The 26447-nt window shown below is 42.8% G+C and overlaps 1 protein-coding gene and 1 long non-coding RNA gene across 3 annotated transcripts in view; one reads left to right on the forward strand and one right to left on the reverse strand.

The window, feature by feature from the left end:
• The window catches only part of ETV6 (ETS variant transcription factor 6), a 169882-nt gene that overhangs the window by 69741 nt on the left and 73694 nt on the right, over positions 1–26447 (reverse strand). The gene's annotated exons all lie outside the window — the stretch shown is intronic.
• LOC307215854 lies at positions 8803–25017 on the forward strand. The gene is made up of 3 exons (XR_013838678.1): positions 8803–10088; positions 22283–22453; positions 24073–25017. It is a non-coding gene; the product is annotated as an uncharacterized lncRNA (long non-coding RNA).

Genomic DNA, 26447 nt, shown 5'->3' on the forward strand with positions numbered 1-26447 from the left:
CTCTTGCAGGATTCCCACGAGAAAAAACATTCTTTCTATCTCTGCCAGTAATTTTCCCTCTGCAGCCATTGTAATGTCTCTAGTTCCCCCTAGGGGGATTACAGTTGCTTGATAGTCCTTTTCCAACAGCCCGTTACTTTGTTGTTTGTGACTACGTTGTTTCCAGCCACCTCAGTTCAAAAGCAACACTTTTAGTTCAGAGAGTTATTAAATAACAAAGTTCTTAAATTTTAGCCGCCCGTTTGACAGCTCCTTTGACAGCTGTCAAACTTCTTGTTCTTTTTCCTCCGGCTCACACACAGGACGCTCCCGGGTTCGGGGGGGGGGGTTACACAAAAGCTTCCAAAACTCCTCACTTTCTCTCCAGCACAAAGACTTCTTCTGTCAAACTCATGGAAATATTTTTTATCTAACACCAAAAACAATACTCTCCACCTTAGTCCACCGATCCTTGCTTTAGATCGTTTGTAGTTAGGGGGGGTGCGGACTTCCCTTTAGCACATCCCCCGGTTGTACCGAATTCAAAGGTATAGATTTTAAAGTCCAAATTCCATTCTACTCACGGGTTATTTGTTTCCAGTCCGAATTTTGGGAAAAAAGTCAGCGCTGTCCGGCCATGGCATGCGGCTTCGCTCCACTGAAGTAGCGGTCTACTCTCAGCACCACGCCGCTCCCCGTACCCTCTCCGTAGCCTTTAAAAAGGCTCTTCGTGGGTTAGGGAGGGCGCTTAAAGGTGCCCACCGAGTCACCAAGTCCGCAGGCTTCCGCGCCTGTGGTTTCTGAGGGTCCCCGCGTCGCCGGCGCGGTAGGACCCGTCTTCAGTAGAGCCGATTCCCTCCGGAGCTCGGAGGGAATCCGCCATTAGCCGATCGCGCTAACCCGGAAGTCCTGCCTATTTTATCTTCACAACAACACTGAATGGGTCCTGAGCCTTCAGTCCTAGTTTAGCAGTGTAACCCTGGCTTACTTCTGCTCAGTCTCATCAGCAAGACAGGATAAGTAGAAATAAAACGGGACCCTGAAAACAGCAGCTTTCTGTCTGAGTAGCATAATCAGAGAAAGCCAAGTATCTATACAAATTCCACACTTTTATGTGTAAGCGTGTTTAGGGAATACGTCTTAAGGTGGCTTGGAAAGGCTGGGAACAAGAGCGAGAACTATTGTCTTTAAAACGTTGACACCCATAGGAGCCAACCCCTAGGGGCTGAGGGGGCTATTTGAGGGGGTTGGGCCATTCAAATACAGTGGTACCTCAGGTTACATACGCTTCAGGTTACAGACTCCGCTAACCCAGAAATAGTGCTTCAGGTTAAGAACTTTGCTTCAGGATGAGAACAGAAATTGTGCTCTGGTGGCACGGCAGCAGCAGGAGGCCCCATTAGCTAAAGTGGTGCTTCAGGTTAAGAACAGTTTCAGGTTAAGAACAGACCTCCGGAACGAATTAACCCAAGGTACCACTTGTAGTTAACAGGTGTTGCCATTCAAACTGTGTGTCTGCACCACGTCATGTGATCGATTAAGTGGGGTGGGGCTTACCTGAGCCCCCTCAATGTTTATTCTAGTTGGCACCCCTGTTAGCACCTCAAAGTGAGTATACAAATTGCCTTTCCATCACAGTACATATGCCTTTGAAAATGAAGATGGGCAAAGGACAAAGTCCTTTTAAACACAGAGAAGGTGTCTTGTTTTGTGAAAGGAACCAGAAGAGTGAAACTAGGGACAGGGCATTTCTGAACATGCCCAGAATGCCCAGTGCTCTTTTCTTTGCACAGGCTGTCCTCATCTTTTAGCTCCATTTCATTCTCAGATCTAACTACTTGCACATGTGACCCAAATGGAAGCTGAAATAAGTTTAGGTTAAGTGTTTGTTAGCATACTAATAAGTTGTCTGTCTCGCCTCTGCATCAGAAACGGAACTAGTGTATGATAAAAATAATTATACCACATATCAGCTAAGCAAAAGCCTAGAACATTTTTTTAAATGCCCTTTTGTCACTGAAGTGCTAACACATTTTGATTTTTTTATTGCCACTGTGCCAGGTGAAGACAATTAAGATGTCATCGGGATCCTTAATGCTTGTGGAAAATAAATGTCAGACAAGTTCCCTTTGGCATACCAAACAATTTGTTCACAGAAGATGCTTAATCTCCTAATGGTTATTTACTGAAGTGGCATTTGCTATGCTAGAGAGAGAGGTATGTAGGAGGGTGGTTGCACTCCCTGAAAATGTTTTTGTATTAGTATTTTTTACTGACAATCTCAGCTCTTTAACATACATATGGGGGAAACTCTTGACATTTCCCACAATACCCAAATATGTGAACTGGGCCATTCTCTATGTAATGAGGAACATTGCCCAGCATAAGATGGCAACCTTCAGCCATCTTGCCTCTATAGTAAGCCGCTGCCCCCCCCCCAATTAATTCTTTCGTTAAACCCAAAAATTTGAGGGGCATTTCTGCCTTCCCCAAAGAGACTTTTCAGCAGAAGAATGATGGTCAAGGGAAGCAGCTGTCACCCTCTGCTTGCCGGCCCCTTTCTTGCAGCAGACTGAACTGTAATAACTGCAGTTATGTGGCAGGGACCTTTTTTGCCAGACCCAGTTGTCTGTACAATGTGTGGTTTCTCCAAATTCCCTGAAAAAGAACTGAATACAGCTTAAAATTGGGGTGGGGGGCTGGACATTTTGCTTTAAACAAACAAAAATGGGAGTAACAAATAGCCACATCCCACACAGGAAATATTGTGTCAGAACACCTCGTCCTTGTGTTTCTTGTAGCCACTCTTTGTCATCATCATTCAAAAAAGCCTACATTTACAGTAATCATTCAAATCCAAACATCTGTAAGTTTTTTTAAACATACACACACACCTCTTATGCCATCTGTTCAAATGGAACAAGTTACAAGTAACCTTTTGCAGAGAGGGTGTTGAAAAGAATTCAACAAACAATGAAGGAAGATGGTAAAATGTGGGTTGAACGAGGTAACTGTTAGGTGGCTTTGTAGCTGGTTGACTGACTGAACCCAAAGAGCACTCATTAACAGTTCCTCGTCATCCTGGGAAAAAGTGACAAGTGGGGCGCCACAAGGTTCTGTCCTGGGCCCGTTGTTGTTCAACGTCTTTATAAATGACTTGGATGAAGGAATTGAGGGGATGCTCATCAAATTTGCAGATGACACGAAACTGCAGCTAATGCCGCAGAAGACAGAATCAGAATTCAAATGACCTTAACAGATTGGAGAACTGGGCCCAAGCTAACAAAATGAATTTCAATAGGGACCAATGTAAGGTTCTGCACCTAGGCAGGAAGAACCAGGTGCACAAATATAGGATGGGGACACCTGGCTTACTAGCAGTACATGTGAAAAGGATCTAGGGGTCTTGGTGATGAAACACAAGCTTAACATGAGACAACAGCAGCAGCAGCAAAAAAAGCTAACACTATTCTAGGTTACATCAAGAAAAGTCTAGTGTTCAGATCAAGGGAAGTACCATTCTATTTTGCCTTGGTCAGACTACATCTGGAGTACTGTGTCCAATTCTGGGCATCACAATTGAAGAAGGATGTTGACAAGCTGGAACGTGTGCAGAGGAGCATGAACAAGATGATTAAGGGTCTGGAAACCAAGTGCTACGAGAAACAGTTGAGGGAGCTGGGTATGTTTAGCCTGGAAAAGAGGAGACTAAGAGGAGTTTTGACAGCCATCGTCAAATATCTGAAGGGCTGTCCCATGGAGGAGGGTGCATGCTTGTTTTCACCTGCTCTGCAGAGTAGGACTCAAACCAATGGCTTCAAGTTGCAAGAAAGTAGATTTCGACTAAACATTCGGAAAAACTTTCTGACAGTAAGAGCTGCTAGCAGTGAACAGACTCCCATGAGAGGTGGTGGCCTCTCCTTCCTTGGAGGTTTTTAAAAAGAGGTTGGGTGGCCATCTGTCATGGATGCTTTAGCTGAGATTCCTATTTTGCAGGGGGTTGGACAAGATGACCTTTGGGTCCTCTCCAACTCTATGTTTCTATGAATGAAGGCTGAGACACTCAATGCCAGGCGCAGGGATCCTGCCCTTACTGCAACATAGTTTTGCAATTTTCCACAGAGAAATGAACATGAGCTGCCATAGGCAAAAGTCAAGGGATGCACTGAGTGATATCACGGGTGGTAATGGGAAAGTAGAGAATCCCAACCTTTAAAAAACCAACCCTGGAGCTATCAGCATAGCTGTCTCCTGCTTCTTGAACACTGCTCAAGAATGTTGGGGGAAGCCTCTTAGAGTCCCTGATCTAGGCACACAAATGCAATGACGCTGCCCAACCAAGTGCAAGCCTGGTCTCACCTAGAAGCATCTTCTGGATGCTTCTTACTCTTTCCTCTTAGGGAACAATGAAGGTGATAAGGGAAATGGACCACTCCCCTTAAAAATAAAAGCTCAAACGAAAGTGTTGCTAATGAGCATGGTCTTTAGACAGTTCCATCAGAATGAGCTTTGAACTGTTTAATCTGCCAATCAACAAAACAAGGCAACAGCACTCCTGGAGCATACCCAGGTAAGAGTTGGGCTCTTTTCTCTCTCTCTTGTAAAGTGCTCTGAAATCCATTTACAAAAATCTGACGTTAAATAAATAAATAAATAAATAACCCGCCCATCTTGCTGGGTTTCCTCTGCCACTCTGGGTAGCTTCAGCATATATCAAACATTAAATATATATCGTATTTCAAACATTAAAAAACAAAATAACCTATATGAGAAACAAACAAACCAATAAATCAATAGAAACCAACAACAGCAACAAACAGTTTACAGTTATACCCAAATTAAAATAACCACCAACCCCAACTAAACATTTAACCAATATAAACTTGACAAAAACAAAACAGAGAAACCAAAATTAGAACCACTTAAAACAGTTTAAAACATTTTAATAATAATAATAATAATAATAATAATAATTTTTATTTATACCCCGCCCTCCCCAGCCAAGGCCAGGCTCAGGGTGGCTAACAAGCAATAATAAAAATAAGTTGAATGAATACAACTTAAACACAACATTAAAATATTGAAACATTAAAATATTAAAATGTAGCCTCATCGCAGGAGGAGAAAGGAAAAGAAAAAAGAAAGAGGGGGAGGGAATCAAATTGGCTCCAAGCCAAAGGCCAGGTGGAATAACTCTGTCTTACAGGCCCTGCGGAAAGAAATCAGATCCTTCAGGGCCCTAGTCTCATGAGGCAGAGCATTCCACCAGGCCAGAGCCAGTGTTGAAAAGGCATCGCAAAATATCTAGAAGAAAATAGTCCCAAAAATATATCAGAAGAGGAAAGAACCGCCTTAAATAAACCCATAAAAATAGAGGAGATCCGAGAGGCAATCAAGAGGATGAAACTGGGGAAAGCCCCAGGCCCAGACGGGTTATCTGCCAAGTATTACAAGGTCCTAGAGGAACACTTAACACCAGTACTATGTGACGTAATCAACGAGATACTAAGAGGAGGAAAAATGCCAGCATCCTGGAAAGAAGCCTATATCACGTTGATTCCGAAACCAGATTCGGACAAACTTAACATCAAGAATTATAGACCGATTTCATTACTAAATAACGACTACAAGATCTTCGCAGATATAATGGCACACAGACTTAAAAAGTGTTTAACTAATCTCATCCATATTGACCAGGCCGGTTTCCTTCCCAACAGACAAATAAAAGATAACATTAGACATACAATAGACATCATTGAATATTTAGAATGTCATAATGAAATTCCCGCTGCTTTAATGTTCGTCGATGCCGAGAAGGCTTTCGACAATGTCTCCTGGGGTTTTCTGATAAAGTGCCTGGAAAGATCAGGGATAGATGGCATATTCCTGCAAGGAGTTAGAGCAATCTACACACAACAAAGAGCTAGATTAATTATTAACAATACCCTGACAGAACAGTTTGAAATAGCAAAAGGCACTCGACAGGGGTGCCCTCTGTCACCGCTGTTGTTTATCATGGTTTTAGAGATAATCACAAACAAGATAAGAAAAACCCCAGAGATCCGTGGCAATAAAAATAGGAGCGAAAGAATATAAACTGAAAACATATGCAGACGATCTTATGCTGTCATTGGAAGAACCAAAAGAGAGCGTCGGCAAAGTGTTAAAGCTACTAGAGGAATTTGGAAAATTATCCGGATTTAAATTGAACAGAGCAAAGACTAAAATAATGACCAAAAATATGGAAGAAGAAACCAAAAACGATCTTGAAAGTCAAACTGGAATTAAAATAACTAAAAAAGTAAAATACCTTGGAATCTGGTTAACTATGAAAAATATAAATCTGATTGAAAATAATTATAAGAAAGCATGGAAAGAAATAATGAAGGACTTAGATACATGGAATAGAATACATCTCTCGTGGTTGGGCAGAATGGCGGCGATTAAAATGACCTTACTACCTAAATTACTCTTCCTATTTCAGAATATACCGATAATTAGAGGAACCTCAATATTCAAAGAATGGCAGAGATTACTTTCTAAATTCATTTGGCAGGGAAAGAGACCAAGAATCAGATTTAAATTGCTCACAGACCAAAGAGATAGGGGTGGCCTTGCGGTTCCAAACTTGAGGTTATATTACGAAGCTGCATGTCTTTGTTGGGTAAAAGACTGGATTGTCATCAAAAACAAAAATTTGTTAGATCTAGAGGGGTTTAATCTAAGATTCGGTTGGCATGCCTATTTATGGCGAGACAAGGGAAGGGTTCATAAAGGTTTTTCTAACCACATTTTCAGAGGGCCACTGCTGGAAGTGTGGGAAAGGAATAAAAAACTGTTGGAGCAGAAAACGCCCTGGTGGTTATCACCAATAGACATTTTAACAATTAAAAAATTAAATATAGAGGGGGAAAGATGGACATATGAAGATTTACTAACCAAAATAGAATCCGGATGGAGGATTAGACCTTATGAAGAAATAAAAAGCAAGCTGACTGGCTGGATTCAATACCATCAAATTAATTCAATGTGGAGGGAAGATAATAAGATCGGAATAAATGACAAGAAATCTAGATTTCAGATTGAAATAATAGAAAGCAAAACAAAATTATTATCAAAAATGTACAACTAGTTACTTGAGTGGGACACCAAGGACGAGGAAGTAAAGGATGTGATGGTGAAGTGGGCGGTAGACCTAGGGTACAACATAGAGTTTGACAAATGGAAGGCATTGTGGTGTAAAGATATGAATTTTTCAGCATGCACGACACTAAAGGAAAACATGTATAAGATGATGTACAGATGGTACATAACGCCGGTAAAACTACATAAAATGTATAGAACGGGCGATAAACTGTGTTGGAAATGTAAGAGCAAGGAGGGCGAATTCATCCATATGTGGTGGACGTGCGAGATTCTCAAAAAAATTTGGGAATCCATCTATAATGAATTAAAAAAAATTCTTAAATACACGTTTGTTAAAAAACCCGAAGCCTTCCTGCTGGGGATAATTGGTAAGGATATCAAAGAAGAAGATAGAACCTTTTTTCAATATGCAACGGTGGCCGCCAGAACCCTCATAGCACAGTACTGGAAAACACCAAAAATCCCAACACTAAAGGAGTGGCAACTTAAATTATCCGATTATTTGGAGCTGGCTAAATTGACACAGAAAATAAGAAATCAAAGAAGTGCAAAATTTAACAATGAATGGGATAAATTTAGGATATATATGGAAATAGAGACAAGGGGAAAATTAAAATGTTGATCAGAAACACATATGTACTTATAGAAATCACAGTAGGCATGAGATAACGCTTACTACGTAAAAAGTTTTATTAAGGAATAGACACAGCAGATAGATAAACAAGATAATAATTTCCGAAATCGAGATAAAGGGAAGTCGATCAATGTCATCAAAGTTGTATGTATTTCATGTTTTGTTTGTTTGTTTTTTTCTATTTTTCTGTTTTTTCTTTTTCATTTTGTCTTTTGTATGTTTGTGAAATATATTTATGTCAAAATTTAATAAAAAATTAAAAAAAGAAAGAAAGAAAGAAAAGTCCCTGGATCTGGTTGAGGCTAATCTAACTTCCTTAGGGCCCGGGACCACAAGGGTGTTGCTATTTATGGACCTTGAGGCTCTCCGTGGGGCATACCGGGAGAGGCTGCCCAGTAGGTACGAGGGTCCTAGGCCATGAAGGGCTTTAAAGGTCAAAATCAGCACTTTAAATCTGACCCTGTACTCCACCGGGAGCCAGAGCAGCTGGAAAAGCACTGGGTGAATATGCTCCCATGGCAGAGACCCCGTGAGGAGCCTCGCTGCAGCATTCTGCACCCGCTGGAGCTTCTGGGACAGCTTCAAGGGCAGCCCCGCGTAGAGCGAATTACAGTAGTCAAGCCTGGAGATGACCGTCGCATGGATCACTGTGGCCAGGTCGGGGCAGGAAAGGTAAGGGACCAACTGCTTGATGCAGCGAAGGTGGAAAAATGTCACCTTGGCTGTTGCTGTAACTTGCGCCTCCATGGAAAGGGAGGCATCAAGGATTACACCCAAACTCTTAACGGAAGGCAATGGCACTAATTGGGCCCCCGCAAGAGAAGGGAGTTGGTCCCTCATCCCCATGCCATCCTGACCTAGCCATAGGACCTCTGTCTTCGAAGGATTTAGTTTCAATCGGCTCCCATGAAGCCATCCAGGCACAGCTTCCAAGCATCTGGTCAGTGTGTTCGGGGCCGAGTCGGTTTGGCCATCCATCAGCAGATAGAGCTGAGTGTCATCAGCATATTGGTGACAGCCCAGTATCACACCTGTGATCCAATGGCACACATTATAAGTCTCTCCAGTGTTTGGGCAATGTCAATCTGTCTGCAATGAACAAGTGGTCAATTAGTTGTTTAGCTTTTATTTTTGATTTCAATATCCAAGTGTTTTTAGCTTCCTTGGATAAAGGGAAGCAAACGCTTCAGTAAATGGAAAGCCAGATGATGATCCCAGACAAAGCCACTAAAAGAACAAACTTTGTTGAAAAACTTTGAAATGTAATAAATTTAAAGATAGAAAACAAATCTTATATGTATGGGTAACCCTGGAAGATGTTGGGAGAAGGAAAGACTTTGCTTTGCTGCCAACTTTGGTAATCTTCAGGCAACATTTGAAGCTTGATAATCCCCAATGGCAGTCTGGCTCCTTTGTTCTGAAACTAGATCTCAAGAGAAGAACTGAGAGCCTGAACCACTTCCACCACCATCCAGCGTTTTACAGGATTTGCAGCTGGATAATTCCCCATTGCACACCAGGGAGTATTACTGCTTTATGCAATGCACCAGCCAATGGTGGAGGCTGCCTCACCATCTCTCCACCATAATATGGAACTGGGCACTTGCTTGCCTGGGAAGTCTCACAAAAGCCCAGTTCTACCAACAACAGCTTGCTGGGTTCAATTCCTGGGAGTTCTGTTACTGCAAGGCATAGAGGTGCTCTCCTGGTTAAGTGTTGCTGAGAGGTGGCTGCCAGAACCCTCCTCCATAGCTTTCGGGATAATGGAAGTTGTGCGGCTGGTAATATTGCTGTGTGTGGATACTTGAGCTGTTTCCCAGATTGCTTCTTGGTCGTCTCCTTCTGTCACAGTGGCTATAAGGAGCTGTAGCTCAGTTCCTAGTCATTATTTTGGAACCAGTCCTCTTTGTTCTGGCTATTCTGTGCATGCAATCTTCCTCGACTCTGATGCACCTTGCCAGTGCCACCCTGGTCTCGTATCTGGGGTACACGTTATCTTAAAATGTCTTTTTCAGAAACTCGATGTGGACTTCCTTATAAATGGTCCTTTGCCTCCTTTCTCCTTTAACTTTGGAGTGGCTTCCTTCTTGATTGGTGGTTTTCATCTTGCAAAAACTCTGTCTCACTCTCTTCTAAGTTGGTTTTCCCTTGAAAATGGACACTTGTTCACCCAGGATAACTCTGATGACTCGATCATTTAGTATACCACTAAATTTGTGACCTGAGCAGTAAGACTATCCAGAGAGAAGCAGCAAAGAGGAAGAAGGATCAAGTAGGGTTAATGGATTACAGCTTCAAAGTATGAAGAGCCCTCCACCACTGTTCCATGGTGAGTAGGAGAGCTGAAAGTTAACAACAAAACAGTAGTAGACAGATGCCCACCAGAGACATCTTTGGAATGTCTGTCAGGTTAGTGAGAAACAGTGCAAGGGCTGGACCTGAGCGAAGACTTCAGTTCAGAAACCAACCATTCAGTTCTGTTGAGAGCTGACTGGGATGGAAAGAGGAATTTGGCCCTTGATATAAACAGAGAGTTAACCAGACAAAGGGGACATCCTTATTCCATAGTAACTATACCAAGTTTAAAGTGTGTGGGTGGGGGAGTTATGCATTAATCTGTTCTTGACCTTTTGGGATGAGACAGTCTGCAAAGGGAACTATATCAATAACTGGTCATTATCAAATGAACTGCACCAATAAGAGCAGCATACTAATTTAATAAATAATGATGATGATATCTTCATATCTAGGGTTGCCATATGTCTGGGATTTCCCAAACATGTCCTCTTTTGGGGGGCCAGCATGCCCCTCCAGGTGGATTTTGGCATTGTACATTAAATGTCCAGGGTTTTTTTTTGGGGGGGGGTTGTTTATTTTATTAGGGGGTGGAGGGGGACACGTATGCCACCAAAGGGTGGGAGAGGGCAGGCGTTCTTCTGGGCCAGCCCCTCTCTGCCCCCTTCATGCTCTGCGGCCTTTCTGGTCCTGCCTGGGCCTTCTCCAGCAGTGGTGGCAGCCCCCATCAGCTGCCCAAGCTGCATTGTCAGGACCAGAGGGCCACAGAGTGACAAGCCTCCCTGCCCAGGCACAACCTTGCTAGTGGCCACTTGGAGGCTGAGGGCCTGGGGGGGGGGCTCCCCCTGGCACTGGCAAGCAGGAGCCTTGCGCACAAAGGGTCCTGGAAAACCATGCGACTGGGAGCAGGTGCTGGAAAGGAGTGTGGAAACAACAGGAGAAAAAAACCTCTGCTTGGTTGCAGCTTCCGTGTTAAGGGCAGGTCTGTCTGGGAAGGCCGTTTTCAAAATATGGCAACCCTATCACATCTCTTGCCTAAACAGTAAAGACGGAAGATGTGGATTCTCCTATCTGTCAGTTCTCTAGCCCTGCTGTCCATCCTTGGTCTTTCCTGCCATGGGAAGCAGATCTCCAGGTGCAACACCCAGCAGGTGAGGGAGGGTTGGCCAAGAGGTCTGGGAAGCAAACAGACGGGAGGAGCAGGGGTTGCCTTCTGCTGTGTTGCTCTGGCACATGTCCAGAGTCAGAGATGCCAATCCAGTTTTCAAACGTGTTGCTACTTGTATTCATGAACAGAAATTAATGTGTGTGGATTATGAAATCTTCAACGTGCTGGAGAAGGAAGTGTGCCCCTTTCCCCTGCTTAAAGCCCCTTGTATTGATTGAGGAGGAAGAGAGTTATTTGCTTAGCTTTCTCAACACCTGAAGAAATATGCAGCTATTCAAATGTGTAGCAAAGGATTCAGTTCCTCCATTTGCTCAGATCATTTCTCAGGATTGTGTAATTTAGCCTAGGGAAAGTTCCCAGTTTGCACAACTCTGGTCAGTTGTTATGTATAAAATATGTAGATGGATGGTTTGCAATGGAAAAGAATCATCTGGTGGATACAGGAAGAAAAATCTAGCATTTTTCTTTTTGCCAATTACAAATGAGATCTTGAAGGTCATGCTTAATTCTAGGAGAGTCTGTTGGGATCATATTTACACCATGCATTTAAAGCACATTTATACCACTTTAATATATTGAGATCAATATATTGAGATCAAGTAGTCACTTTGACTGTATTCTTTTCTCTGCCTGCTAAAAATGTTCTTGTTTAGATAAGCCTAAACAGATGCTTGAAAGTTGAGGCAATTCTAATCTGATTAGTAGTTTATGTTTTAAGGTATGGTTGTGAATTTTTCCTGATATTGCTGTTGTTGTTATTAATTTATATACCGTCCTTCATCAAAGGAAATCAGAGCAGCTCACAAGATAAAAATACAAGATAAAAGCACAAATAGTTAAAACAGAAACATATAACACCGGTCCTGAAAGACCTACATTGGTTCCTAGTACGTTCCCGAGCACAATTCAAAGTGTTGGTGCTGACCTTGAAAGCTCTAAACAGCTTCAGCCCAGTATACCTGAAGGAGCGTCTCCACCCCCATCGTCCAGTCTGGACACTGAAGTGCAGCACCGAGGGCCTCCTGGCGGTTCCCTCCCTGCGAGAAGTGAGGTTACAGGGAACCAGGCCTTCTTGGTAGTGGCGCCTGCCCTGTGGAACGCCCTCCCATCAGATGTCAAGGAAATAAACAACTACGGTGGTACCTCGGGTTACAGACGCTTCAGGTTACAGACTCCGCTAACCCAGAAATAGTACCTTGGGTTAAGATTATTGTGCCACTTATGGCTGCCACTGCTTCTGCCCCCCGGCTATTGTTGATTCTGCCACCGCAAGGTTGCTGCCACTTCTGCTGCTTGCAGTCTGGCAGTCCCTGATTATTTATATTCACTATGACTCATCACCGTACTTTGGATTGTCCTGAATACCACCATTTGGTAGCCAATCCCAAAACCAAAAATCCTGTTTGGATGCATTTTGGCTTGCCTGCTAACGAAAGTGACCATGAGGTGATTGGTAATATCATCATTTATCAGTTTTACACCCTTAAGCAGTAACCGTTCCCAGGACACTATCCTGTTCGCCTCTGTGTAGTTCCTATCAATATATCACAATATTTAGCTGATATTGAAAACCAGATATTGCCCAGCCCTAGGAGGTACACATAGAGGATGAGCGCAAAGTAATTGCTTCCTCGAAGAATACAGGGAACTACAGTTTAGCCCTCACAGAACTACAATTCCCAGCACCCTGAACAAACTAAGGTTCCCAGAGTTCTTTGGGGAATGTCATGTACTGTAAATTTATTGTATGGATGTAACAACCCAGATCCTATGTACAGTGGACCCTCTGGATATGAATGTAATTCGTTCCAGGGGTTTGTATGTACCCCGAAAAATCTGCAAATAGAGGCATTGCTTCTGCACATGTGCGCAGTGCACAGAGTGCTTCTGTGCATGTGTGCGCGGCGAACCCCAGAAGAATACACTTCCGGGTTTTCTGGGTTCACAACCTGAAAGTTACGTTACCCGAAGGTAACATAACCCGAGGGTCCACTGTATTTAACACCCCTCTCTTTAGCCATCTCTATTATCAATTATAGTATGCTACAAGTTTCATGCCAAATATATTAAAGCAAAGAACATATTATGAAATAAATACCTATGAATAAATACTCTTAACTGAACTGCATTCTGCAATGTTGATACATTACAGACTACAGAAACTATTAATAAACCAGCATCTGAAGCCATGGTTGGCTTGTTTGAAGGCCATTAGGGACAGTTCTCGGTTCTAATATAATGGGAAGCAATGCTTAACTGTAGCATCTTGATCGTCTTCCTACTTGTGTGACAGGAAGGGGAAAGCAGGAACATGATGCTTGTTCACATTTGTTTATGAAGCTGAGATATGATCATGTGACCATGTCTAATGTAGGGGGGGGGGGAAGGACTGTACACATTTACTGGAGACATGCAGCCCTAAGCCAGCATGCATAATATTGCAATCTCAAAATCTTAGCATGAGCATTCTGCAAAATATATTGGACATATGGATATCTATCCTGAATTATTGGGCTTCTAGAATTTCCAGTCTACTGAAGAGAGGTGGGTTCAGAAGGTTAATCACAGATTACTGTGCTTTTTGTTTTGGTTTCTTCTTCTTCAAAGTATTTCCTGATTTGGACTAGCATTTTCCTACTAAACAGGGGGTTTCCTCTGTTTGCATCTTTTTTCACCTCAGTGTCATGAAATGATGAAAACCAAACTTTGTGGAAGTTCTGATACTTTAGATACAACTGGAACTCAGAATAGAATTCTGAGAGTGCCAACCTTCTTTTTTGTGTTTTTATATGAAAACATTTCTAGCCCCCAAACCTGCAAAAGATAAGTTGGGAGAGACAAGCAAAAGGTTAAAAGAAGCAGAAGGAAAGCAATCAGCTGCCTCTCTATTCAGTTTTTCTTTGCTCATATTTTCAGAGTCTACATTTCTGAGATTTTGAAGGTCTGGCTCACTTTTTCCATAATGGTGGGAACAATACTGGCAGGGTCCTGGCCAGCTTCCTAGCAAGCAAGGACTGGTTCAAGAGACCACAGCTACACCTCTCCATCAAGAGATGCAATGTCACCTGCTAGTTTCCAGATACAATTCACAGTGCTGGCTTTGACATTTACAGATCTCCATGAACAGGATACCTGCCATAAGTAAAAGTTGTTTTTGCTGAAGCAGGTTAACATGCCTACTCCTATAGGGTTACCTGTTAAGGCAATTTAGGGGGTCAACTGAGCAGATAAAATTGCTTTATACTGAGTAGGTCTTTCACAGGCCTGATGCCTAAGCTTTTTTAAACTGAGGAGTTGTAGGGTTTGAACCAAAAAGACACCATGCAATGTCCCCTCCATGCCCTTTGGAATGAGAATCGAGAAAGGAGCTGTCTTCAAACAGACAGACTTTGCATTAGTCAATAGTATGTCAACAGCTGCCTTTTCCAGGAAATGTGCAACCAGGGCACTCCCTCTAGCCACATTAGAGTCTTCTTTCACATTTTTGCATGACTAACTTCCTCAGAAAGGAAATTTCCCTCAAGCAAAACACCAGTTGTTCCTTTGAATAGTTCATCTGGTCATAACAAGGCAATATGTGTCAAAAGAGAGAGAAAAGACCCCATTTCTCATCAGGCCTTTCAGAAATACCTGCAGAAAGCTTTACTAGATGCATTTGAGGCAGAGACCAATTTTCAGACATCTAGGGACAGCTTTGCACATCATAGTTTTCAGAATACACTTTAAGTGCATTTTAAGTGTACACTTCACATACAGTGCAGAGTGTGAATACAACACAAATGTATCACAAATAGAAACTTGTCATATAGTTGTTATTGACTGCACTTCCCTGATGAGTTCACACTTGGTGGCAAATGTGGGTTTGCCTCTGGGGCATGTGAAATAACATTCAAAGCTGTAACTACATTATTCAACTCTAAACCTAATTCCATAATTACGAAATTCAAATTCTAAAGACCAGATAAATTTCCTTACATTTATCTGTCATACATAATAACTATTTTTGCATTTGAAATGTCCTGCTCTAAATTCTGTATGTGTGTACATATATGTGCTTATAGACTTCTCTTATGAATCAGTGTTTGGTTAAAGAACAGGAAGCAGAGAGTAGGGACTTTTCTCACAATGGAAGGGTGTAAGACGTCCACACCACACACCTAAAGCTTCCCTCAAAGAATCCTGGGAACCGTAGTTTACCCCTCACAGAACTGCAATTCCTAGCACCCTTAACAAACTAGAAAGTAAGGAGCTTTGCATTTACTTCCCCAAAGCCCACTGCTCACAGAACAATACACTGGGCAACAATTTTGTACTTTTTGATTTCTACAACTGATTTAGGGTATTTTTGCAACTGATTTAGAGATTTTTGCACTGCTGAATCAGGAAATGGCATCCGTTTCTCTCCATCAGGTCAGGTTTACTGTAAATTGAATGGTGGGCATTGATAAAGGTAAGTACACGTAAATTGCATGTTGCTTCACCATTTTTCAAACTTCAGGGCTTGAACTTGGAACTCCTGGAATGCTCAGCGGCAGGGAGGTCTCTCTTCAGAGTCCAACAGTAGTCAGTCATCATGACTGCGTCCCAGCGACCCTGATACCTGGTCTCCATCTCTTTCATGTCCTGATGGAATCTCTCCCCCTGCTCATCACTCATTGAAGCCAGGTTCTCAGGAAACCGGTCCATATGTGAAAATAGGTAGTGCATCTTGACGCTCATGTTGCAGCCCAGGTTCTGAAAGCTCTCAGCATGTTGTTGACAAGTTCTGCGTAGTTTCTGGCCTTATTGTTGCCAAGAAAGTTCTTCACTACCAGAACAAATGCCTTCCAAGCTTCCAGTTCCACTTCGTTCATTGACTTTCCGAACTCTGGATCTCTGATGAGCTGACGGATCTGAGGACCGTCAAAGATGCCAGCTTTCAACTTCTCCATGGTCAATCCTGGAAAAGCCTGCCACAAGTAAGTGAAGCAGTCACCATCCTTGTCCAGAGCCTTGGTGAACTGCTTGATTAAGCCGAGCTTGATGTGCAGTGGTGGGAAGAGTATTCTGTCTCTGTTCACCAGAGGGTCGTTGATGACGTTCCTTTCTTTGCAAGGCACCAATTCATCCCGCACAGGCCAGTCCTCCTTCCTGTAATGCTGAGCACGGTCCCAACTATCCCACATGCACAGAAAACATGGGTACTTGGTGAAGCCAGACTGTTGTCCCAACAAAAAGCTCACCATCTTCAGGTCAACACAAATAAACCACTTATGCTGATCATAACCAATTTTCTCCAGCACATACTTCACTGCTTCATAGTTCTCCTTCAGTGTACTCGAGTGAGCCAGGGGTATGGAGGCAAACTGGTTGCTGTTGTGTAGCAGAACACATTTCAGTGATCGCTTGCTGCTGTCAATGAACAGTCTCCAATCTTTGGGTTTGTACTGTGGCACTCTAAGCTTGAGCAGAAGCTGCACAATATCTGCACAGTACACCAAGTCCTTCTCTTCTGAGAAAAAACGGAGGTACTCTTGATGCCTGTTGCGGAAGAAGCTGATGCGAGCACTGCCAGAGAGGAGGTTTTTTTCCTTCAATCTGGATGCCAACAGTTCGGCAGAGTCCTTTGACAAGCTGAGGTCGCGAACTAGATCATTCAGCTCCTTTTGGGAAAATGGATGTGGAGCATCAACTTCAAGAACCACTTCTTCTTCTTCATGTCCTTCAACACTGGAGGCATCTTCGTCACTAATGTCAGGAAGTTCTCCGAAGATAGGCACTGGAATTTCATCACAATGAGCTACAGGACGATGTGCTGATTGAAGATCAGGATACTTCGTGGGGCGGCTGCCCCATTAACTTAGTTTTGATCCCCCAACTTTATGCTTTGCTGCACCAATTTATGGAAGATTTCAAGGTTTTATGACTTCAAACTAATCCCTTTTCGACATAATCACCCAGAACTATCGGACCTGAATACTTCTTGTCATTAAAATAATCATTTCCAATCAAAACAATTATTCAACATGGCATTTTACCTCCACCTGTGATTCAGGTAGGTAGCCGTGTTGGTCTGACGCAGTAGAAATATACAAATATATATTTATAAATTAAAAAATTGTCTAGTAGCACCTTAGAGACCAACTAAGTTTGTTCTTGGTACAGTGGTACCTTGGGTTACAGTCGCTTCAGGTTGCAGACGCTTCAGGTTACAGACTCCGCTAACCCAGAAATAGTGCGTCGGGTTAAGAACTTTGCTTTAGAGTGAGAACAGAAATTGTATGACAGCAGCACAGCGGCAGTGGGAGGCCCCATTAGCTAAAGTGGTACCTCGGGTTAAGAACAGTTTCAGGTTAAGAACAGACCTCCAGAACGAATTAAGTTCTTAACCTGAGATACCACTGTATAAGCTTTCGTGTGCATGCACACTTCTTCAGATGGTGCTACTAGACAATTTTTTTAAAAAAAAAATTATATATATTTCATAAAAGTATGATGACAACAAAAACCTTATACTAGCCTTGGGGACTGACAAACATAGAGATCCATCCCTCCTCCAGGGCTGACAACATTTTTATGCTGGTTGCCCAGGCTGGACTGTGCTCAATTCCTCCTCTGCCAGCCTGCTCACTTGCCTGCCTGCAGCTCCTTATCACCAATGGTCAGCAGATTAGGCCATAAAAAGCAAGTCCTTTTATAGTCAAAAGGGTATATGTGAGGAGAGTGGGGTGTGGAAGTCAGGTATGTATGGCAATGAACTAGACATGTGCCTCAGGCAGAGCTGGCCCATCAATGAGGCAGGGTGTAGCAGCTGCCTCAGGTGGTGGAAGTACTAGATGCAGAGCCCCGTTTGCCCACTGCTTCCCTTGGCAGTAGCACATTCCTCTACTGCCTCAGGTGGCAAAACGGGAAGGACTGCGCCTGGCCTCAGGTTGAAGTTTGGTGTAACAAGTTTAAATGCTGGAGCCAAACTACTGCCCTAGGACTTTTGAGTCACATGGTGGAAATATCCAAACAAATTAAGAACAGTTCATAAAGGAAACCAGTGTTTCTTTGGTAGGGAAAAAGGGAAAGGTTTACCTTGTGCAGATTTGCTTTTCTAGAGAAGGTTCTTTCACAAAAGACATTTGCTCTTGATTGAAAATGAGTCAGACAAAGAAGCCATATTTAACTAGAACCATCAGCAGGTAATTGCTAACAAGGGAGAAACTGAGATCACAGTCAAGGGGAGTCTGGGGGAAGGATATGCTTGAAGCCTCAGAGTGAATCCTGTCAGGAGAGAAGCATTTTATTTTCATCCTGCGCGGGAGTGGAATGGTGCATGGGCTGAGCTCATTTGATAGCTGTTTTGAAGGGAACTGGACTGCTATGTCTTTAATTTGTCATTCCATTATGAACTCTTTCCCCATCCAATAAGCCTTCGAGTCAGGAAGCTATGTCTGCCCACACAGGAAATTCCTTTGCAGCAACTTCCCCAAAAAGGAAATTTCCCTCAGAAGTGTGGCCTTTGAGCGGAGGCTGTTTGAAGAGATTTCTTTTTTCTTTTTCTTTTTTGCAAGCTCAACCTACGCTGCTTCTGGTTCTGCAGCCAGAATTTGGGAATGAACAGGTCCTCTTTCAGGCAGGGCAAGCAGCCCCCCCGTTACCCATGATTGTTTGCCCACAAACCTCTCCCTTCCTCCACAGACAACACTTTTTTTAAAGTAAGTCCACCTCAAACACACACACTCTCTCTCTCTCTCTGGAAAAGTCTTTGCACAAGCAGTGTTGGCTGGGATTTTAGGAAAGTGAAAAAGGAGAAATACAGCAATAACAATGACGAAACAGGGATACGGGGAGAATATCCTACATGCTAATCCCCTGCTTTGAAATCAGGAACAAAGAACCCTGTGCTTAGCACACTGACAAATTGATTCTAAAACAACTTACGGACAGGCAAATGTGTTTAGGATTGGAGCCAAATTGTTCCATTATATTTCCTAAGATCTGGCAGGACAGCATTTTGGAGTCAGCTTTCGGGGTTGTTGTTTTTTTAATGTGTGTGTGTGTGTCTGTAAAATGTAGTGAGGTTTTATTTTAAATAAACTTTCACATTGAGGAACTTTATTTTAAAAATGGGATTCTTTTGAAAGGGGAGCTAAAAGAGGGGAGCAAACCTATAAAAACTGTTCTCACAGACCTCTTGTGAATCTTGTTGAGAGCCAACACTTAATGAATAACAGAAAACATTTTATGAAGCACCTTAGCACAAGGGATATAACCAGATGCACTGCCAGATTTACAGTAAGTTGCAATTTTCCCATTTCAGGTCAGAAAACAAGTGTCTCTCCCAACATTCAGTAAATAATACAAAGATAAGGAAACTATTCATAATCTATAGGTTTTTAAAAATATATATACAGCAACTAATTTGCAGTTTTTTGGGGTTTCATTGAAGATTGCAAAACCAGGGGTAGGAGTTATCCTGTATCTTTTGCACAATCTACACCGCCCCTTCAAAATTTTCATAGTTTCTATCAATTTCTTCTGCCTTCATTTGCAACATTTCATACAATACATTGTTACGCATTTCATTCACATACACAAACACTTCATCCAACCTTGACAGATTAGAGAACTGGGCCAAAACAAACAAGATGAATTTTAACAGGGAGAAATGTAAGGTATTGCACTTGGGCAAAAAAAATGAGAGGCACAAATACAAGATGGGTGACACCTGGCTTGAGAGCAGTACATGTGAAAAGGATCTAGGAGTCTTGGTTGACCACAAACTTGACATGAGCCAACAGTGTGACACGGCAGCTAAAAAAGCCAATGCAATTCTGGGCTGCATCAATAGGAGTATAGCATCTAGATCAAGGGAAGTAATAGTGCCACTGTATTCTGCTCTGGTCAGACCTCACCTGGAGTACTGGGTCCAGTTCTGGGCACCACAGTTCAAGAAGGACACTGACAAACTGGAACGTGTCCAGAGGAGGGCAACCAAAATGGTCAAAGGCCTGGAAACGATGCCTTATGAGGAACGGCTAAGGGAGCTGGGCATGTTTAGCCTGGAGAAGAGGAGGTTAAGGGGTAATATGATAGCCATGTTCAAATATATAAAAGGATGTCACATAGAGGAGGGAGAAAGGTTGTTTTCTGCTGCTCCAGAGAAGCGGACACGGAGCAATGGCTCCAAACTACAAGAAAGAAGATTCCACCTAAACATTAGGAAGAACTTCCTAACAGTAAGAGCTGTTTGACAGTGGAATTTGCTGCCAAGGAGTGTGGTGGAGTCTCCTTCTTTGGAGGTCTTTAAGTTGAGGCTTGACAACCATATGTCAGGAGTGCTCTGATGGTGTTTCCTGCTTGGCAGGGGGTTGGACTCGATGGCCCTTGTGGTCTCTTCCAACTCTATGATTCTATGATCCATTTGTGGAAACATGCCAGTTTTAGGACCCCTTGCACCTATGGAAATACGATACACTGGCAGCACATGCGCTGAGAATTCTATGCTCACAATGCACGCGCGAGAAATGCATATCCACAATGCCACCTTGTTGCTCTGTTTAAGTGGCGGGGGAAAACACTATTGTATCATGCAACAATTACATAATGAAAGGTAATTACCAGTAGCCAATTTTTTGGAGTGTGGCAATTATGCAGTGAAATATGGTATTCTGTTGATCAAAAAATCTTCTCCCCTTTCATGATCTCATTGCCTCACACTCTTGGCACATCTTTTCTTTGACTGAACCATGGTTTTCTCCTTCCAGTTCCTCAACTCCTTCCACCCACTATATCCCACTCTCACAACCATGGAGACTTCTTCTTTCTTACACAGCACTCTTGCTAATATGCACTCCATTTGTCATGTTCTCTCTCTCCTTCTAAGATGCTTCTGAACACCCTGTCCCTAATCTCGTCAACTATGGAAAACCAAAAAGTAACTCTTTTAATATTTTTGCAGGCTTTCTTTTTTCAAAATGTGCACACCATACCTGATTTTCAGCACATCATACTCATGCATTACAGTTAATACTGGATTGATACCAGGCTTCTTTTTAGCATATACAGTGGTACCTCAGGTTAAGTCCTTAATTCGTTCTGGACGTCCGTTCTTAACCTGAAACTCTTCTTAACCTGAAGCACCACTTTAGCCAATGGGGCCTCCTGCTGCCGCCACACCGCCAGAGCACAATTTCTGTTCTCATCCTGAAACAAAGTTCTTAATCCAAGGTACTATTTCTGGGTTAGCGGAGTCTGTAACCTGAAGCATATGTAGCCTGAAGCATATGTAACCCGAGGTACCACTGTATTTGCATCCATGAAGGCTTTAAACTTGCTTTAAGTAAAATTAAAGCAGAGACCCTTAGGACTCTGAATTCTGCCTGCAATGCTGTAATCTGGGATATTCTGCACTTGTATGGTAGCACAGCATATATATGGCTTGGATTGCCTTCTCCTCATGAAATGGAATCATAATTACTATAGTAGAGTCAGTGAGAAATAAAACGAAAAGCCTGGGCCCAAACCACAAAAAGGTCACAGAGATGTTTTTAAAGAAGCTGGATATTAACTCCAGTGCCTTACACAGGAAAAAAGAGGGAACAAGAAGTAACGGCATGAGTGGGGAATTTTGAAAAGATGTCTCTGCCAAGTCATTAGAGGGAAGTGAAAACCAGCAAAAAGTGCAAATACTGAAAGGGGTAGTTGGCTTCGAGGAAATGAAAGAGAGAGAATAAGCTTGGTATTCTTGCAAATCAAGAAATTCATTCACCATCATCAGCAACTGCACCAAGACTCATCCAACATGCATTGCCTTTCAGACTTCTCCCTATTCGCATTTTATTTCTGTTGTTGAAGAACCAATGAAGTACTAGGTAGTTGTATTACATGTAAGGGAAATTATATCCAGAATGATCCACCAAGCCACTTAATTGTTTAGCTTTTTGTGGCTTAAAAAACAAATTCTCTTAAGGCAAACTTTATATCAAAGTTGGGGTTGAACTTTTAAAATGTATTACTGCAGCAGCTTTCATATTGTTGGATTACAATCATTTTGTGGAATGATTAGAGCTCTAGATCTTCCTTGCTTCCAGAGAGGATCAGAAGGTAGCAAGGACAGAGAAATATACAAGTGACCTTGTGATGGGGAAGTTTATGCTCTAAATAGCTTCTGGCCTTCCTTTCCTGCACCTTGTTCGCATGCAAGGCTGAAACATGCTTTGCCCCTATCTGCGTGAGCAGGAAGGAGCCACCATGAGACGGGGGTTTGTATGTTGCCTCTCTCCCCTCCTTCACCAGCATTTGCTTTAATTTTAGTTTATCCTGAAATTTTGTCTAGTCATAAGGGCCAGCAATCATGATTTAAAATTCTGGCCACTTTCAAAGCAAGCCACCTTCAAACCACAGTAATTGGGGACTCCTTATAAGGGAGGATGTTATAATCAGGGCTTTTTTCTGCCGGAACTCAGTTCCAGCACCTCTCAGGTGGGAGCCATTGCCATTACTGTATAAGAGAACAAGGGAGATGTTCACGGTGAGTTCCGGCACCTCTTGGGCTAGAAAAATAGCACTGGATAAATATTAATAATATTAATTGTACCATAAGCGTTGAAAAAGCATCTTGACACTCATGGTAGAATTAATATTAAAGAAAGGTGAAATGGGATTTGAAGACAAAGCATATTTTGGGAAATGTGTGCATTTTTTAAATAACAAGGTAACTGAGTCAAGTTGCTGAACTGCATGTGTTGTTGTAGTGTGTGTGTGTGTGTGTGTGTGTGTGTGTTATATTAAATATCTATGAACTAAATATCTTCAGTGAATGTACAGTGGTACCTTGGGTTACATACCGTTCAGGTTACATACGCTTCAGGTTACAGACTCCGCTAACCCAGAAATAGTACCTCGGGTTAAGAACTTTGCTTCAAGATGAGAACAGAAATCGTGCTCTGGCGGTGTGGCGGCAGCAGGAGGCCCCATTGGCTAAAGTGGTGCTTCAGGTTAAGAACAGTTTCAGGTTAAGCACAGACCTCCAGAACGAATTAAGTACTTAACCCGAAGTACCACAGTATATATATAAAAAAAGAAATTAAATTCTGTGGGGGAAGTTGCTCTCCAAGGATTAAAAGAAAGAATATATACTGCTCATATTCTCTTAACAGCATTTATAACCATGGGGAAGAATTGCCCCTTCAGCCTCCTTCCTATTTATATTGTTGTTGTTGTTGTTGTTGTTGTTGTTGTTGTTGTTGTTGTTGTTATTCATAGTCGTAATAGTATATTAGTATACTGCCCTATACTCACAGGTCTCAAGGCTGTTCACAACATAATTGCCTGAACAAAATAGTCATTCAGGGGTACACTAGCACCCTTTCAAAAGTCATCTATTTGTTTTACAAATGGAAGCTTATGGAAATTGTCCTACTCTAGACAGCCACCAGCTCCCCATCTCTCCTCTGTTTGAAGACTTCAGTGGTTCTTCTATTCTCCAATCCTTTTGTTCTGTTGTGCTTTGAAAAATCTCTTCAGGACAGAGTGGTTCTTACTTTCTAAACTTGGTAAGGAGAGGCTGGTTTAAATATCATTCCGCTGCTCTGCTGGCTGGAGCTGACGGAAATGGTCTTTAAAGCTCAGCATCAAAGCATTTGCTTCATAAGCTGGAAAGCCTCACGTCTTGTGCCAGCAACAACCTCTCCCCATAATTAATTAATACTGTATTAATTGTGCATGTTCTGTGGAAATGAAGGAGCATGGTGGGAAAAGCCCTCTACACAGGTTTGGGGGAGGGGGGCAGACAAAACAAAAAAGGGTTCTCTCAAAAAGGATTGTAGAGGAAAACCTGTCAAGAACTCCACCAAAGATAGTAAAACTATGCCTTTCTTAGGACCAACCAAAAAGAAAAAAGGAGTGAGCAATTTTACCAGAACTCTACTTCAGACTGCATGTTTCCTTTAAAAAGGGTGCAGTGAGGAGAAGAAAAATATGGAGATTATGCTGGAACCTGCACTGTAATGAGCAGAAACACTCCCAGCACATCAGATTTCGCGTTACTCATTTTATCCACTTAGCAGGATAAACAACAGAGTAAACAGCTCTACAACAAGGATAACCTGTAAAAGGAAAACCTGTGCTTCTAATCCAAAGCCATTCTCTCTTTAGAGGAACGTCAGTAAATAAATCTCCCTTCATTTTCAAAATTAACACACACACAGAGTTATTTATAGCTGCCTTTACTGGAGCTACTTCCTTATCAGGAAGCATGTAGCTGGGAACTGGTGCCTGCCTTCCTTGAAAATTCTTTCCAGAGACACAGAAACCCAAAAAGGGAAATTTCCCTTCAAATCAGTGCGGGTTTTGTTGCTGTTGGCTTTAAGAAGAGAGGGGTTGGGAGGGGGAGTTTTATACCAGGCTGTATATAATGACCCAAAGCTCAGAGAAAACATTAAAATGTTCTTTTTAAAACTGAGACTGATCCAACTCTCTTGTTTTGAAATTAATTTGGACTTAAAATGCTTCATGTTGGCTCGATTACACCAGTGACAGGCTCCACATCAAGTTTAATTGTACACTACATTCTCAGTGTTTTAAGAACAATTCATGAGAAATCAAATTATCAGCTTAACAGTGGGTGTTTTTGGAATAATTCTTTTTTCACTCTTTACAGCATTACTTAACACACACACACGTGGGTGCCACCCATTGTGGATATAATCAGCATGCCAGCAGTGGTGGAGCATATGCCCACGCTGCCCTGCAGCCAGGGGCGGAGCAAGCCGCCCACGGGGATGGAGCGAGCTGCGCATGGCGGACATTTGGCGCGCCGCCTGCCCATGACTCCCAAGCCCCTCCCAAGCTGTCAAAACAAAGGGGGAGGGGGAATGCCCCCAGCAAAGTGGCGCGGCTCCCCCACTTACCCCAACAGCTCAGGGGTCACAGGCGCACCAAATGTCACCCCCCTCAATGAGGGCAACTGGGCTGGTCCACCCCCCCTCCTAAGCCCCTGCATGCCGGAAGGACTTCAGTCCAGGAGTTAGTACAGACAGAATGTAGAAAAGCAATTCAAATGACACCCAGTGGCAATCCAGAGCATGAAGGTTTCCTCACTGAAAAGTAGATTCAGAAAGGCCTGTAGCATATAAATCTAATAAAACTGAAACAACACAGTGCAGACTCCAGAAAAAAAGCCTGAAACAGTATCCAGTTAAGGCATGGAAGCAGGCTTTTGAAATAACCTCTCAATTAGGTTTGATGGCTACCAAGAGGTCACCACTCCAGTAAGAATTGTATGATGTACTGCAGACAGGCACTTCTTAAAAATTCCTGCTCATGAATTTAAAAATGGGTGTAGGGGAACAGTTTGGGAAGGGAGTGAACTCTCTCCTTCCCCCTCAGCTTCCAAAATGTTCAACAACTGAGGCGCGGCTTCCTATTGGTTGTAGGAGCTTCCTGCACTCAAGTGGAAGCCAAGATGGACATTCGGCTTCTGAAAGACGTTTGAAAACCGTAGCATTTACTTTCGGGTTTTTGACGTTTGGGAGTTGAAATGTTCCAAAACAGAGGCGTTCAGGAGCCGAGGTTTGACTGTACAGACATTCACTCCTCATGCAACTACCACTGTGTAAGGGAAAGAGCTGGACTGCACTTGCTGACTGTGCAGGGTTCTAAATTGTGCAGGAACCTACAATGGGGGACTAGCAAGAGGAAGCCTCTCTCTTCCCCTCATGCAATGGTAACAGGCAATAATGCTTGCCTAGGGCTCTGATCTGCTCCCAGGTGGGCTGGGAGAAAAGTGCCTGAAACATCCCCTTTAGACGCTTTGCTTTAGGCACAAAAAGGGCAGGCAGATGAACAACTGTAGGTGCCTCTGCCACACCTAGGTTGGCCTTCAGGAGTGCAGCCTCTGGAGACCACAGCAGTGCCCATTCGCTCATAGGGACCTGAGCGGTTTTGCTGACCCTGCTCCTCAAACTGGACACACTCTGCTTGGAACAGTTCCTCAACAACCGCACATTTCATTATGCAGGCAGTAAACTAACACACATGTCACCAAGAAGCAAATCTGCTCTAAGTGCCAACTGAAGTAGGTCTTTGACTTTGGGTCAGCATATCAGTTCATTTCAGATCACCCATATATGGGGAAACTGAAGCACACTGCACTGGACCAGAACAACAAGAATTCTTTCCTAGCCACTTTCCACTTCACCAGAATGTTTTGGTTGCTTCTTACTTCCCAAGGGCTTGATAGTGTGACAGAGGCAG

Source organism: Podarcis cretensis, assembly GCF_951804945.1.
Source record: "Podarcis cretensis genome assembly, chromosome: 5".
In the NCBI taxonomy this organism is placed as follows: Eukaryota; Metazoa; Chordata; class Lepidosauria; order Squamata; family Lacertidae; genus Podarcis; species Podarcis cretensis.